The following is a 16,565-nucleotide window of genomic DNA, read 5'->3' as shown; positions in this document are numbered from 1 at the left end:
TTTTAAAACCATTTTCACAAAAAATTGCAGTTTTCTATTTTTGTCACCAAAAACGATGACTCCGGTCATGCCGAATTAGCGACATTCTGGACAGGCCTAAAAAACATTTAAAAACCATTTTAACAAAAAAGCGCAGATGTTTTTTTTTTCATTTTCGTGACACAAAAACAGTGACTCCGGTCATGCCGAACTAGCGACATTCTGGACAGGCCTAAAAAAAACCATTTTAAAACCATTTTCACAAAAAATTGCAGATTTTCTTTTTCATTTTCGTGACACAAAAAGAGTGACTCCGGACATGCCGAACTAGCGACATTCTGGACATGCCTAAAAAAAACCATTTTAAAACCATTTTCACAAAAAATTGCAGATTTTATTTTTTTCATTTTCGTGACACAAAAACAGTGACTCCGGTGATGCCGAACTAGCGACATTCTGGACAGGCCTAAAAAACATTTAAAAACCATTTTAACAAAAAAGCGCAGATGTTTTTTTTTTCATTTTCGTGACACAAAAACAGTGACTCCGGTCATGCCGAACTAGCGACATTCTGGACATGCCTAAAAAAACATTTTAAAACCATTTTCACAAAAAATTGCAGATTTTTTTTTTCATTTTCGTGACACAAAAAGAGTGACTCCGGACATGCCGAACTAGCGACATTCTGGACATGCCTAAAAAAAACCATTTTAAAACCATTTTCACAAAAAATTGCAGTTTTCTATTTTTGTCACCAAGAACGATGACTCCGGTCATGCCGAACTAGCGACATTCTGGACAGGCCTAAAAAACATTTAAAAACCATTTTAACAAAAAAGCGCAGATGTTTTTTTTTTTCATTTTCGTGACACAAAAACAGTGACTCCGGTCATGCCGATCTAGCGACATTCTGGAAAGGCCCAAAAAAAATTTAAAACCATTTTCACAAATTATTGAAGATTTATTTTTTTCATATTCGTGACACAAAAACAGTGACTCCGGTCATGCCGAACTAGCGACATTCTGGACATGCCTAAAAAAACAACATTTTAAAACCATTTTCACAAAAAATTGCAGATTTTATTTTTTTCATTTTCGTGACACAAAAACAGTGACTCCGGTGATGCCGAACTAGCGACATTTTGGACAGGCCTAAAAAACATTTAAAAACCATTTTAACAAAAAAGCGCAGATGTTTTTTTTTTTCATTTTCGTGACACAAAAACAGTGACTCCGGTCATGCCGAACTAGCGACATTCTGGAAAGGCCCAAAAAAATGTAAAACCATTTTCATATATTATTGAAGATTTGATTTTTTCATTTTCGTGACACAAAAACAGTGACTCCGGTCATGCCGAACTAGCGACATTCTGGAAAAGCCTAAAAAACATTTAAAAACCATTTTAACAAAAAAGCGCAGATGTTTTTTTTTCTTCATTTTCGTGACACAAAAACAGTGACTCCGGTCATGCCGAACTAGCGACATTCTGGACAGGCCTAAAAAAACAACATTTTAAAACCATTTTCACAAAAATTTGCTGATTTTATTTTTTTCATTTTCGTGACACAAAAACAGTGACTCCGGTGATGCCGAACTAGCGACATTCTGGACAGGCCTAAAAAACATTTAAAAACCATTTTAACAAAAAAGCGCAGATGTTTTTTTTTTTCATTTTGTGACACAAAAACAGTGACTCCGGTCATGCCGAACTAGCGACATTCTGGAAAGGCCCAAAAAAATGTAAAACCATTTTCACATATTATTGAAGATTTGATTTTTTCATTTTCGTGACACAAAAACAGTGACTCCGGTCATGCCGAACTAGCAACATTCTGGACATGCCTAAAAAAACATTTTAAAACCATTCTCACAAAAAATTGCAGATTTTTTTTTTCATTTTCGTGACACAAAAAGAGTGACTCCGGACATGCCGAACTAGCGACATTCTGAACATGCCTAAAAAAAACATTTTAAAACCATTTTCAAAAAAAATTGCAGTTTTCTATTTTTGTCACCTAAAACGATGACTCCGGTCATGCCGAACTAGCGACATTCTGGACAGGCCTAAAAAACATTTAAAAAACATTTTAACAAAAAAGCGCTGATGTTTTTTTTTTTCATTTTCGTGACACAAAAACAGTGACTCTGGTCATGCCGAACTAGCGACATTCTGGACAGGCCTAAAAAAAAACATTTTAAAACCATTTTCACAAAAAATTGCAGATTTTTTTTTCTTTTTTTTCGTGACACAAAAACAGTGACTCCGGTCATGCCGAACTAGCGACATTCTGGACATGCCTAAAAAAACATTTTAAAACCATTTTCACAAAAAATTGCAGATTTTTTTTTTACATTTTCGTCACACAAAAACAGTGACTCCGGTCATGCCGAACTAGCGACATTCTGGACATGCCTAAAAAAACATTTTAAAACCATTTTCACAAAAAATTGCAGTTTTCTATTTTTGTCACCAAAAACGATGACTCCGGTCATGCCGAATTAGCGACATTCTGGACAGGCCTAAAAAACATTTAAAAACCATTTTAACAAAAAAGCGCAGATGTTTTTTTTTTCATTTTCGTGACACAAAAACAGTGACTCCGGTCATGCCGAACTAGCGACATTCTGGACAGGCCTAAAAAAACCCATTTTAAAACCATTTTCACAAAAAATTGCAGATTTTTTTTTTCATTTTCGTGACACAAAAACAGTGCCGAACTAGCGACATTCTGGACATGCCTAAAAAAAACATTTTAAAACCATTTTCACAAAAAATTGCAGATTTTTTTTTCTTTTTTTTCGTGACACAAAAACAGTGACTCCGGTCATGCTGAACTAGCTACATTCTGGACATGCCTAAAAAAACATTTTAAAACCATTTTCACAAAAAATTGCAGATTTTTTTTTTCATTTTCGTGACAAAAACAGTGACTCCGGTCATGCCGAACTAGCGACATTATGGACATGCCTAAAAAAAAACATTTTAACTTCTTGGGGCTATGTTCGACGTTAGCGTGCCACCCGTGGCGCACCCTATCAACAGCAGGTGCATTTCAAGAGCGGCAAATTTGAAACCTAATAAATGTCAAAATTCAAGTTTTTCAAACACAACTATCTGACACCCTTTGAAAGATAAACATCTCCTTAATCTAACCACGTTGTCCGATTTCAAAAAGGTTTTACGGCGAAAGCATAAAGTCAGGTTATGTTAGGAGAGTACATTGACAATAGCTGTGTGTACTGTATTGTCAATTCAAAGACAGGCGTCACCAAAACCATAAAATCAGCTAAAATTATGCACTAACCTTTTACAATCTCCATCAGATGACACTCCTAGGACATTATGTTAGACAATGCATGCATTTTTAGTTCTATCAAGTTCATATTTATATCCAAAAACAGCGTTTTACTATGGCGTTGATGTTGAGGAAATCGTTTCCCTCCAATAACCGGCAGTCAAGTCATCGCAACAAAATAATGAATTAATATTAGAAAACATTGGTAAAATATTATATTGTCATTCAAAGAATTATAGATTTACATCTCTTGAACGCAATCGACTTGCCAGATTTAAAAATAACCTTACTGGGAAATCACACTTTGCAATAATCTGAGCAATACAGACTAACCGCCATGTTGGAGAGATCTAAAATCGAAAATACTATGTAAGTAATCCATTACCTTTTGATTCTCTTCATCAGATGTCACTTCCAGGAATCCCAGGTCCATAACGAATGTAGTTTTGTTCAAAAAAGCTCATCATTTATGTCCAAAAAGCTCCGTGTTGTTAGCACATGATCTAAGCCAGCCGGACTTCACTTCACGAACGGAAAAAATATATTTACGTTCGTTCAAACATGTCAAACGTTGTATCGCATAAATCATTAGGGCCTTTTTTAACCAGAACATGAATAAAATTCAAGGCGGACCATTGGGTTCTCTTTTAAAACGTTTCGGAATGAGAGTACCCAACATGAACTCGTACGCCAGGTGTCTAATGGGCCATCACCGTTCCAAGGCTCTTCTTCGGTCAGATCTCAGAGTAGAAGACTCAAAACACTTTTTAAAGGCTGGGGACATCTTGTGGAAGCAATAGGAAGTGCCAAAACATTCCTCAGCCCCTTTGTTTTTCAATGGCATGGGCTTAAAGTCAATTCAACACATCAGGTATCCACTTCCTGTCAGAATCTGTCTCAGGGTTTTGCCTGCCAAATGAGTTCTGTTATACTCACAGACACCATTCAAACAGTTTTAGAAACTTTAGGGTGTTTTCTATCCATATATAATAAGTATATGCATATTGTAGTTACTGGGTAGGATTAGTAACCAGATAAAATTGGGTACATTTTTTTATCCAGCCGTGAAAATACTGCCCCCTATACCCTAACAGGTTAAAACCATTTTCACAAAGAATTGCAGTTTTCTATTTTTGACACCAAAAACGATGACTCCGGTCATGCTGAACTAGCGACATTCTGGACAGGGCAAAAAAAATAATTTTAAAACCATTTTCACAAAAAAATGGCAGATTTTTTTTCTCATTTTCGTGACACAAAAACAGTGACTCCGGTCATGCCGAGCTAGCGAAATTCTGGACAGGCCTAAAAAAACAAAAACATTTTAAAACCATTTTCACAAAAAATTGCAGATTTTTTTTTTTTCATTTTCGTGACACAAAAACAGTGACTCCGGTCATGCCGAACTAGCGACATTCTGGAAAGACCCAAAACATTTTTTAAACCATTTTCACAAATTATTGAAGATTTATTTTTTTCATTTTCGTGACACAAAAACAGTGACTCCGGTAATGCCGAACTAGCGACATTCTGGACATGCCTAAAAAAACATTTTAAAACCATTTTCACAAAAAATTGCAGATTTTTTTTTTCATTTTCGTGACACAAAAACAGTGACTCCGGTCCTGCCGAACTAGCGACATTCTGGACATGCCAAAAAAAAACATTTTAAAACCATTTTCACAAAAAATTGCAGATTTTTTTCTTCTCATTTTCGTGACACAAAAACAGTGACTCCGGTCATGCTGAACTAGCGACATTCTGGACAGGCCTAAAAAAACATTTAAAAACCATTTTCACAATAAAGCGCAGATTTTTTATTTTTTCTTCATTTTCGTGACACAAAAACATTGCCGAACTAGCGACATTCTGGACAGGCCTAAAAAAAACATTTTAAAACCATTTTCACAAAAAATTGCAGATTTTTTTTTTCATTTTCGTGACACAAAAACAGTGACTCCGGTCATGCCGAACTAGCGACATTCTGGACAGGCCTAAAAAACATTTTAAAAACATTTTCACAAAAAATTGCAGTTTTCTATTTTTGTCACCAAAAACGATGACTCCGGTCATGCCGAACTAGCGACATTCTGGACAGGCCTAAAAAACATTTAAAAACCATTTTCACAATAAAGCACAGATTTTTTTATTTTTTCTTCATTTTCATGACACAAAAACAATGACTCCAGTCATGCCGAACTAGCGACATTTGGACAGGCCTAAAAAAAAAAAACATTTTAAAACCATTTTCACAAAAAATTGCAGATTTTTATTTTCTTCATTTTCGTGACACATTCTGGACATGCCTGGACATGCCAAAAAAACATTTTAAAACCATTTTCACAAAAAATTGCAGATTTTTTTTTTTTTTCGTGACACAAAAACAGTGACTCCTGTCATGCCGAACTAGCGACATTCTGGGAAGGCCAAAAAAAAATTAAAACCATTTTCACAAATTATTGCAGATTTTTTTTTTCCATTTTCGTGACATATAAAAAGTGACTCTGGTCATGCCGAACTAGCGACATTCTGGACAGGCCCCCAAAAAAAACGTTTTAAAACCATTTTCTCAAAAAATTGCAGTTTTCTATTTTTGACACCAAAAACGATGACTCCGGTCATGCCGAACTAGCGACATTCTGGACAGGCCTAAAAAAACATTTAAAAACCATTTTCACAATAAAGCGCAGATTTTTTATTTTTTCTTCATTTTCGTGACACAAAAACAGTGCCGAACTAGCAACATTCTGGACAGGCCTAAAAAAAAACATTTTAAAAACATTTTCACAAAAAATTGCAGATTTTTTTTTTCATTTTCGTGACACAAAAACAGTGACTCCGGTCATGCCAAACTAGCGACATTCTGGACATGCCTAAAAAAACATTTTAAAACCATTTTCACCAAAAAATGCAGATTTCTATTTTTGTCACCAAAAACGATGACTCCGGTCATGCCGAACTAGCGATATTCTGGACATGCCTAAAAAAAAGATTTTAGAACCATTTTCACAAAAAAGCGCAGATTTTTTTTTTCATTTTCGTGACACAAAAACAGTGACTCCGGTCATGCCGAAATACGACATTCTGGACAGGCCTAAAAAAACATTTTAAAACCACTTTCACAAAAAATTGCAGATTTTTTTTTCTTCATTTTCGTGACACAAAAACAGTGACTCCGGTCATGCCTAACTAGCGACATTCTGGACAGGCCTAAAAAAAAACATTTTAAAACCATTTTCACAAAAAATTGCATATTTCTGTTTTTGTCACCAAAAATGATGACTCCGATCATGCCGAACTAGTGACATTCTGGACAGGCCTAAAAAAACATTTGAAAAGTATTTTCACGAAACATTTCAGATTTTTTTTTTCATTTTCGTGACATATAAACAGTGACTTCGGCTTTCATTTTTGTGACCCAAAATTGGTGACTCCGGTCATGCCGAACTAGCGACATTCTGGACAGGTCTAAAAAAACATTTTAAAACCATTTTCACAAAAAATGTTAGATTTCTATTTTTGTCACCAAAAACGATGACTCCGGTCATGCTGAACTAGCGACATTCTGGACAGGCCTATAAAAACTTTTTCAAACCATTTTCATCTGGGAAAGTACAGGCAGTCAGTGTGTAGTCCTTGTAAAGGACGGAGCGAAAGCTCCGAAGCCAGCAGAGAGGGAGATGAGACTAAACCGTCCCCCGTACCTCACTGACTTCTGTAAGCGCAATCTGTGCGCCATAGAATACACCATGATGAAGCTTTTGGCTGACATGGGTATAAAAAACAAGTTGTTTCTAGTGACCGGCGCCAAGGGAGACTCCTCTGGCGATCAGCTCCTAGAGGGAACCTCGGTCGATAACCTGGTGTCTTTCCACCAGAAGTACCTGGACTACCAGGAGTTCCAGGACGACTGTCTATTCGGCAACACGCTCGAAGATCTGAACCCTCCTGAGGGTGAACTGTCAGACCTAGATGCCAGTTATGCCGACGGCTCGATAGACAGGCCTGAGGGACACGAGGGCGTCTTTGTGGCAACCTTCGCGGACCCCGAGACTATACAATTGTCTACACTGAGAGACGCCTGTCTAGCGTGTACGAGCACAGAGGCCAACACGCTGCTCGTGGAGTTGGCAAACGTTCTGAAAGGTAGTGTGACCGTGTGCACAGGAGACTCGGACCTGGTGGCCGTGCTGACGGCTTGTGGCCGCGAGGGCATTACTATGAGGCTAGTCAACAAGAGCTACCGGGAGGAGCGTGACATGCACATGTCGATCTTCGGGGAGCTGCTGTTTGACATTCCTGACAACCGCACACCCAAGCTTCAGTTTAGGGACTTGGCTTCAAGTGACGATATGTTCCGAGTGCTCTGCGACATCGGCGCTGAGGACAAATACCTGCTTCCGATGACTCGAAAGGAACACGACTCATTCGAGGTCATTCTGGACAAGCACCGTAACGTCAACTTTAAGACAACAGTAGCTATGTACCTGTACCTAGTCGGGATCAGGGGATCTCTCTACCACACCTTCCTGTCTAGGTTTTTCGAGTCGAACGCCCGGGACAGATTGGATCAGTTGGGGCTCATTGTAGACAAGGGCTGTGTCAGTACAAAGACGGTGTGTTACGTCTTCGAAACGCTATGCCCGGCATCTGACCAGAGTCCGCTATCCGGCTCAGAATCAGATACCCATCATGTACCGGTGAGAAGAGGAAGATCTTGTGTCAGCAGGAGGACGAGGTCCCGGGGCCCTACCTAGACGACAGCTCGCAATATAGGATGGTCATGAGCAAAGACCAGAAACATGTCATGAACGGCCTCAAGCGGTTGAGTAATGCCTACGTGAACGGGATGGTACCGAGGGGCAGTTACGGCCGTTTCTTGAGGATGAACCGAGCGGGCAGGCACTTTTTCCTGCGTATCAAAGGAGATGTAATCCGAGACGAGACAGAGCGAAGGGAAAAGCTATTTTTCATGGCGCTGTGTGGGACCGACTACAACATAGTTCCGATGGGACTGGGAATTAAGAGATTGATGACCGGAGTGGTGACCAACTACAAGGCCTTTTCCTCTTGGTGCCGAGAGCTGAAGAGTCTACTCTGGAGCTTCGGGGGCGCTTCTTCTCAGGACTGCGACTATTACAAAATGGGTATGAAGCTGGCCGGGTTCACAAAGGTCCCAGCAACGATTCGGGCTAAGTACTGGACGGAGGTGAATTGCCGATTAACCTGTTGGGGATAGGGGGCAGTATTTTCACGGCCGGATAAAAAACGTACCCGATTTAATCTGATTATTACTCCTGCCCAGAAACTAGAATATGCATATAATTGTTTGATTTGGATAGAAAACACCCTAAAGTTTCTAAAACTGTTTGAACGGTGTCTGTGAGTATAACAGAACTTTTTGGCAGGCCAAAACCTGAGAAGATTCCAAACAGGAAGCGCTCTCTCTGACCATTTCATGGCCTTCTTGATCATCTCTAACCAAAACAGGGGATCTCTGGCATGACGTGACATTTTCTAACGCTCCCATAGGCTCTCAGAAGGCGCCAGAAAGCTGAATGGTGGCTTTGCAGGCCATGGCTGAAAAACATTAGCGCATTTTGTAAGTGGTCGATCTGAGGACAATGAGACTGGAGGCGCGTGCCCGAGCTGACACCATGTTTACTTTCTCTCTCTTTGAACGAAAACAACCACTCCCGGTCGGAATATTATCGCTTTTTTATGAGAAAAAATGGCATAAAAATTGATTTTAAACAGCGGTTGACATGCTTCGAAGTACGGTAATGGAATATTTAGAATTTTTTTGTCACGAAACGCATCGGGCATCCCCCTTATTTACCCTTCGGATAGTGTCTTGAACGCACAAACAAAACGCCGCTATTTGGATATAACTATGGATTATTTGGGACCAAACCAACATTTGTTATTGAAGTAGAAGTCCTGGGAGTGCATTCTGACGAAGAACACCAAAGGTAATCAAACTTTTCTAATAGTAAATCGGAGTTTCGGTGAGTACCACACATTGTGGGTGTCAAAATAGCTAGCCTGGGATGGCTGGGCTATCTACTCAGAATATTGCAAAATGTGCTTTCCCGAAACGCTATTTTAAAATCGGACATAGCGAGTGCATAAAGGAGTTCTGTATCTATAATTCTTAAAATAGTTGTTATGTTTTTTGTGAACGTTTATCGTGAGTAATTTAGTAAATTTACCGGAAGTGTTCGGTGGGAATGCTAGTCACATGCTAGTCACATGCTAATGTAAAAAGCTGGTTTTTGATATAAATATGAACTTGATTGAACAAAACATGCATGTATTGTATAACATAATGTCCTAGGATTGTCATCTGATGAAGATCATCAAAGGTTAGTGCTGCATTTAGCTGTGGTTTGGGTTTATGTGACATTATATGCTAGCTTGAAAAATGGGTGTCTGATTATTTCTGGCTGGGTACTCTGCTGACATAATCTAATGTTTTGCTTTCGTTGTAAAGCCTTTTTGAAATCGGACAGTGTGGTTAGATTAACGAAAGTCTTGTCTTTAAAATGCTGTAAAATAGTAATATGTTTGAGAAATTGAAGTAATAGCATTTCTAAGGTATTTGAATAACGCGCCACGGGATTCCACTGGCTGTTGAGTAGGTGGGAAGCAAGCGTCCCACTGGCCCAGAGAGGTTAACAGTGGTTGGGGGAATCCTCTGTTGTTGGACGTTTCTACTTAGATATGTTTAACAGTGGTTGGACAACACTTACTTGGTTTCTGCTTACATATTGGTTGAAAGGGTCCTCCATGGTTGGATTGTTGTGAAACCTTTAACTAGGCCTTAAAAAGGCTGGTCTCTTTCTTCAAACCATGTCTCAGTCATGTTTACATTACTGGTGCTGGTGTATCTTGTTACCCCGAACAAAGGCTGTGGATTGAATGACAATTGTTGCAAGTGTCCACCTGGGGCAAGGCTGGGTGACAGCGGAACATGTGAAGATCCCCAGTGTACACCTTGTGAGAATGACGAATATATGCCATCGTACAACCGGGAAAGAATATGGAGTCTACAACCATACTGTGATCCCAACCTAAACTTTGAGATACGACATTATTATGATCTGACTAAAAGACACACCTGTAGGTGTAAAAAAGGCTTCCATTGTTCCAATTATAATTTTTGTTTACTATGCATTCCTCATTCCACATGTGAAAAAGATTATGTTGCTGGGTAACCACCCTGGGTAACCACACTCATGATGTTGAGTGTGGACCTAGACCGGACCGACCATCTACTTTTAACCCGATGTTATTACTTTGCGGGATTCCTGTCTTGGCTGTGGTAGTGGGCATGGTTGTGATCTGCACAAAACAAGTCCCGGTACAATGTCCAGATGTACTTAATGTGTTCAGATGCCTTTATAATTTCCTTACGATTAGGACCGAAGGAATGGTCACTGATGTTAATGGCACAGAAGGCCTCGAGCTAGAAGGAGTTACGCATACAAAGTCCTATATCAGCAATGGTGAACAACAGGGACAGCAACAGGGACCTCGTATAATGCGGTGTATTTGTAAACTACCAAAAACCGTATGCCTCATCATGGTCATAACCTTGCCTTTGGGACTGAGCTGTGCACTCATTACCGTGGTGGACTGGTGCTTGGCAGCTTACTGCAACGCTTCGGTTTTTATCTACACTTTCCCCTTAGGTCATTCCATAACATTACATGGCCTTGGACAGATTGAGGCTATACCCCTGTCTACTTTTTTGAACAGATGCAAAAATCAAAATGAGTTCACTGTACCCGGGACTGTGAGGTTCCACAAGGCTATCAAGTGTGTCAGGAAAACCAAGTATCATAAACAAGGCAATTCTGGGACATCCTCGCGAAAGGACAATACTGGTTCAAAGGATTCAATTTCGGGACACGCGGGAGCGTCTGGATCATTTGTTGGAGTGACTGCTTCGGCAGAAGCGTCTTTCAGCAAAATCGACGCTGTGGAGAACACAGTAGAGAGCAGTGTCTCGAATAGCGACAACGTGGCAATCTCTCTTACATCATACAAATGCGAAGTGGGTACTGTGATGTTTTCCTCCTACACGCCCAGTAGTGCACTCAAACAAGACATACACACCCTTAACCAAGATCCTGAAAAGACCATCGATAACTTTTTACAAAACTGGGGTTACGCATTTGTGAGCTCTACTACAGTGGGTGGATATTACAGTTCATTCAATATATGTTCAACCTGTAACAAGGACGCAATGACAAGTCTGGACTTTGCCACAGAGCACTGTAATGAATTTGGTGCGAAAGCAGAGGCGACAGGTGGTGTGTTTGGAGCAAGTGTTGGTGTGGAAAAGGTCAAATGTAACACTGAAGGGTTGTCTGACTCCCAAAGAGAAACATTGACGGACATCACCAAAGAATCTCAGACACTTCAGGTTGGGGGTGATACTCTGGGAGGTGAGGCGAACTGGGAACTGACATTGAAAATGAATCCATACCCATTACAAATAACAATAACCCCGATAACAACAATTGTTGGATTCTCCGAAGAGTCTATGACCCTGATAAAGCGCAGAGCTGCAAATGTTCAGCTATCTGTGGCTTCCTTGATGGAGAAGGTACCTGATATGACAAGACAGTGTTAGCAATGTCTATCTAACCAATTGCTGCCATTGCTATGGTATATGTAGTTATCCAATAGGGATGTTTATGGGGTTGCCAGAGTGAGGAACCTCTTTCCTTTGTCATAGTAAAAGAGTCTGTAATGTAACTAGTGATGTATACCCTATATCTATGTGAATGTAAATACAAGTTTTATATTGATGGTACAAGAGTCACATTCATGGGTTGCCAGAGTGAGGAACATCTTTCCTTTGTCATAATAACATGTTACACGAACCTTATCCATTGACTGAAGAGTGTGTAATGGTGATGTATACCCTATATCTATGTGAATGTAAATAAAAGTTTTATATTGCTGGTACAAGAGTCTCACATTCATGAACATGTGTGGAGAATGATTTATCCAACAACATTGGACTAGGAATATGTAAGCTGAATCAGACCTAGTTCATTTCGGTGTATATTCATATAATAGACTTTGGATATTTTATTCTGACTTGGAGGAATGATCACCGATCTGATATACGACCTATATTCGGATTACTGTTCTCACATACACACAATATTGGTTGGATAAGTGTAAGAGGCATAACTTATGCCATATACATTCACACTTGCAGTATCCTTGCAATAACTACAATTGTAGGCATGTCTCTCTGTTCCGATGAAAACATGGCTCCTCTCTCTACCTCGAGATCATGGTCAGAATCACATTCGCCGCACAACGTATTCGGATACCGAGTACGACATATGGACCGGTACACCATAAAGTGTAGTTATAAGGACCATGACACTATCAAGAAGGCACTGGACAAATGTCCATTTTTTGGCATGTTGGATAAGAGTGATATGGGTAACATTCGGATCCTGAGAAGTCCCGACTGTTCGTGGCTGCCTCACAACTTTCCCTGTAATATTATACCTGATATCAAGGTAGGCAATGACCTTCACCTAATTGTGGAACGCACCTCTACTCCCCAACCACACTATCCAGAGAGAAGCGTAAGGCCACGAAATGGACTCTTCACTATAAAGATAACTGTAAAGGACGGTTCCGCAGGTGTTCGTAAACTCAATGTAAAAAGGACAGCTTTAACACCTCCAGTATTATTGGTGGTGGTGGACCCAACGAAGACCATAAGGGAATCTTTAAAAGATGATGGTCGGTTCAGCACAGAAGTACTGGAAGGCACCTACACTCACCTCAGCTCTGTATCCGGGCTGTACCCAGCTGACATACCCGGTGAGGTTCTGGAATGTAATACCAGGTATGATATATATACCAAAACACCTAGAGCTCTTCGGCTTGGTCCTAGGCGTCCTAGGCGTCGTAGCCGAAACTCCCCAGAACTTTAACGGTCCCTCGACGATGTTTCAGACATTACTGAATAACCGAGAGATGAGGAACTTTGAGAGTGTCTACAAAAGTAATTGGTGTGGTATCCTCATAGCCAGTGATACTTTGTTTTCTGGCCAAACATATCCCTGATCTGTTTGTGTTTCATGATAGATGTCTTTGTTACAAATACAAAAAACATGTGATGTTTATGAAACTAAATAAACTATTCCCAATCTATTACATTTTCATGTGCATTGTGTGTTTTTTTAAGATTGTCATCGTAATACGGGTAAGGGGTTGTTGAATCATGCCTTCCACGCGCAGTAGTTCATCTCTGTGCAGAAAGAGGACCCGAGAAGAGTCATCTGGTCAGTGTGATGACTGTTCCCACATAAAGATGATAGCAAACTTGAAACGTCAAATCCTTGAACTTAACCTGTTGGGGATAGGGGGCAGTATTTGCACGGCCGGATAAAAAACGTACCCGATTTAACGTACCCGATTTACCCTTTCGGATAGTGTCTTGAACGCATGAACAAAATGCCGCTATTTGGATATATCAATGGATTATTTGGGACCAAACCAACATTTGTTATTGAAGTAGAAGTCCTGGGAGTGCATTCTGACGAAGAACAGCAAAGGTAATAACATTTTTCTTATAGTAAATCTGACTTTGGTGAGTGCTAAACTTGCTGGGTGTCTAAATAGCTAGCCCTGTGATGCCGGGCTATCTACTTAGAATATTGCAAAATGTGCTTTCACCGAAAAGCTATTTTAAAATCGGACATATCGAGTGCATAGAGGAGTTCTGTATCTATAATTCTTAAAATAATTGTTATGTTTTCTGTGAACGTTTATCGTGAGTAATTTAGTAAATTCACCGGAAGTGTTCGGTGGGAATGCTAGTCACATGCTAGTCACATGCTAATGTAAAAAGCTGTTTTTTGATATAAATATGAACTTGATTGAACAGACATGCATGTATTGTATAACATAATGTCCTAAGATTGACATCTGATGAAGATCATCAAAGGTTAGTGCTGCATTTAGCTGTGGTTTGGGTTTATGTGACATTATATGCTAGCTTGAAAAATGGGTGTCTGATTATTTATGGCTGGGTACTCTGCTGACATAATCTAATGTTTTGCTTTCGTTGTAAAGCCTTTTTGAAATCGGACAGTGTGGTTAGATTAATGAGAGTCTTGTCTTTAAAATGGTGTAAAATAGTCATATGTTTGAGAAATTGAAGTAATAGCATTTCTAAGGTATTTGAATAACGCGCCTCGGGATTCAACTGGCTGTTGAGTAGGTGGGACGCAAGCGACGCAAGCGTCCCACCTAGCCCAGAGAGGTTAACAAGTCACTGGATGTGGAGCACGAACAGAGGATTGAGTTTCTCCGTCAAAGAACTGAGTTGAGCGCGGGACGTGTGAAATGGGACGGAGAACCAACATCGGCGGGAGGAGACGTGATAGAGGATACAACGCTAAAAACCCCTATCAACGGCTCGGGTGATACCAGCAGGCACACGCTCCATGAACTTGAGTTGTGTAAACGGGAGCTGGAGGATACAAGAGAGGCACTTCAAGAAGCCTGTGAAGAACGAGAAGCCCTGAGAACTAAGTTGTCAGAGAGCCAGACTAGCAAGGCTGTGGAGGCCAAGGAAGCAGCAGGTGACACGGACAAGATCGAAGAGTCACACCCTCACTTAGATTCGGTAGGGAGACATTACCTTGCGGTGTCGATCCCGGAGGATCGCATGTTCAAACCAGGTCAGTCCGTCACTCCGGTCCGGGTGTTACAGAAGCTGTTTGAGATGAGGGTAGGCGATAAACTTGCGGTTGGGTTCAGTGTGCTGTTAGAAAATATAAACATCATGCTATCTCAACTGGAGCCCGAGTGGTACGCCAAACAGTTTGGGTTCTGTAGAGCCTACGCGCATGGCAACAAATACAGACTCACCGACAGGGTGGACACGGAGGACTTTGCGTGGCTGTTGTTCGAGTACGGAGCGCATGCTCCCTTGATTGAAGTGCTAGCAGGCCTCCAGAATATCCTACAAAGCACAGGAAAGGGAGGGGTGACCACCACAGCTCTGTACACGAGCAAGAACATGTACAGCTCGTATGTGACACTGTTCAGAGACACGGTGTCAAGGGCCTATGAGGGGTTGATGCGTGTGCGCGAGAGAGCTCTGAGGGTGCGGAAGGCTCAAGGTGTTGTGTACGTGCCTCTCACAGCAGGCTTGGGTGGGGATCAGAGCGAACCTCCCACTCTGTCAGGAACAGAGTCTTGCGCTCTGTACTGGAAGGGATCGAAGCCCCCGCTCACATCAGCAGTGCGGCGGCAAGCTCTGAGGCAGACAGAGTCTCGCGTGAAGATCCCCTTCGGTTGGAACAGTCACTGTCTGCGTTCATGAAACGTAGAGGTCTGGAGGATCAGGGTAAAGTTGGGAGGTCCTCTGGTCATCGGAGTAACCAGGAACACTTCCCCGTTAAATGTTTTTTAGGCCTGTCCAGAATGTCGCTAGTTCGGCATCACCGGAGTCACTGTTTTTGTGTCACGAAAATGAAAAAAATAAAATCTGCAATTTTTTGTGAAAATGGTTTTAAAATGGGTTTTTTTAGGCATGTCCAGAATGTCGCTAGTTCGGCATGTCCGGAGTCACTCTTTTTGTGTCACGAAAATGAAAAAAAAAATCTGCAATTTTTTGTGAAAATGGTTTTAAAATGTTTTTTTAGGCATGTCCAGAATGTCGCTAGTTCGGCATGACCGGAGTCACTGTTTTTGTGTCACGAAAATGAAAAAATCAAATCTTCAATAATTTGTGAAAATGGTTTTACATTTTTTTGGGCCTTTCCAGAATGTTGCTAGTTCGGCATGACCGGAGTCACTGTTTTTGTGTCACGAAAATGAAAAAAAAAAACATCTGCGCTTTTTTGTTAAAATGGTTTTTAAATGTTTTTTAGGCCTGTCCAGAATGTTGCTAGTTCGGCATCACCGGAGTCACTGTTTTTGTGTCACGAAAATGAAAAAAATAAAATCTGCAATTTTTTGTGAAAATGGTTTTAAAATGTTTTTTTTTAGGCCTGTCCAGAATGTCGCTAGTTCGGCATGACCGGAGTCACTGTTTTTGTGTCACGAAAATGAAAAAAAAAAACATCTGCGCTTTTTTGTTAAAATGGTTTTTAAATGTTTTTTAGGCTTTTCCAGAATGTCGCTAGTTCGGCATGACCGGAGTCATCGTTTTTGGTGACAAAAATAGAAAACTGCAATTTTTTGTGAAAATGGTTTTAAAATGTTTTTTTTAGGCATGTCCAGAATGTCGCTAG

This window comes from Salmo trutta, chromosome 27 (genome assembly GCF_901001165.1).
Source record: "Salmo trutta chromosome 27, fSalTru1.1, whole genome shotgun sequence".
NCBI classification, from domain to species: domain Eukaryota; kingdom Metazoa; phylum Chordata; class Actinopteri; order Salmoniformes; family Salmonidae; genus Salmo; species Salmo trutta.
This window is presented reverse-complemented; position numbering follows the sequence as displayed.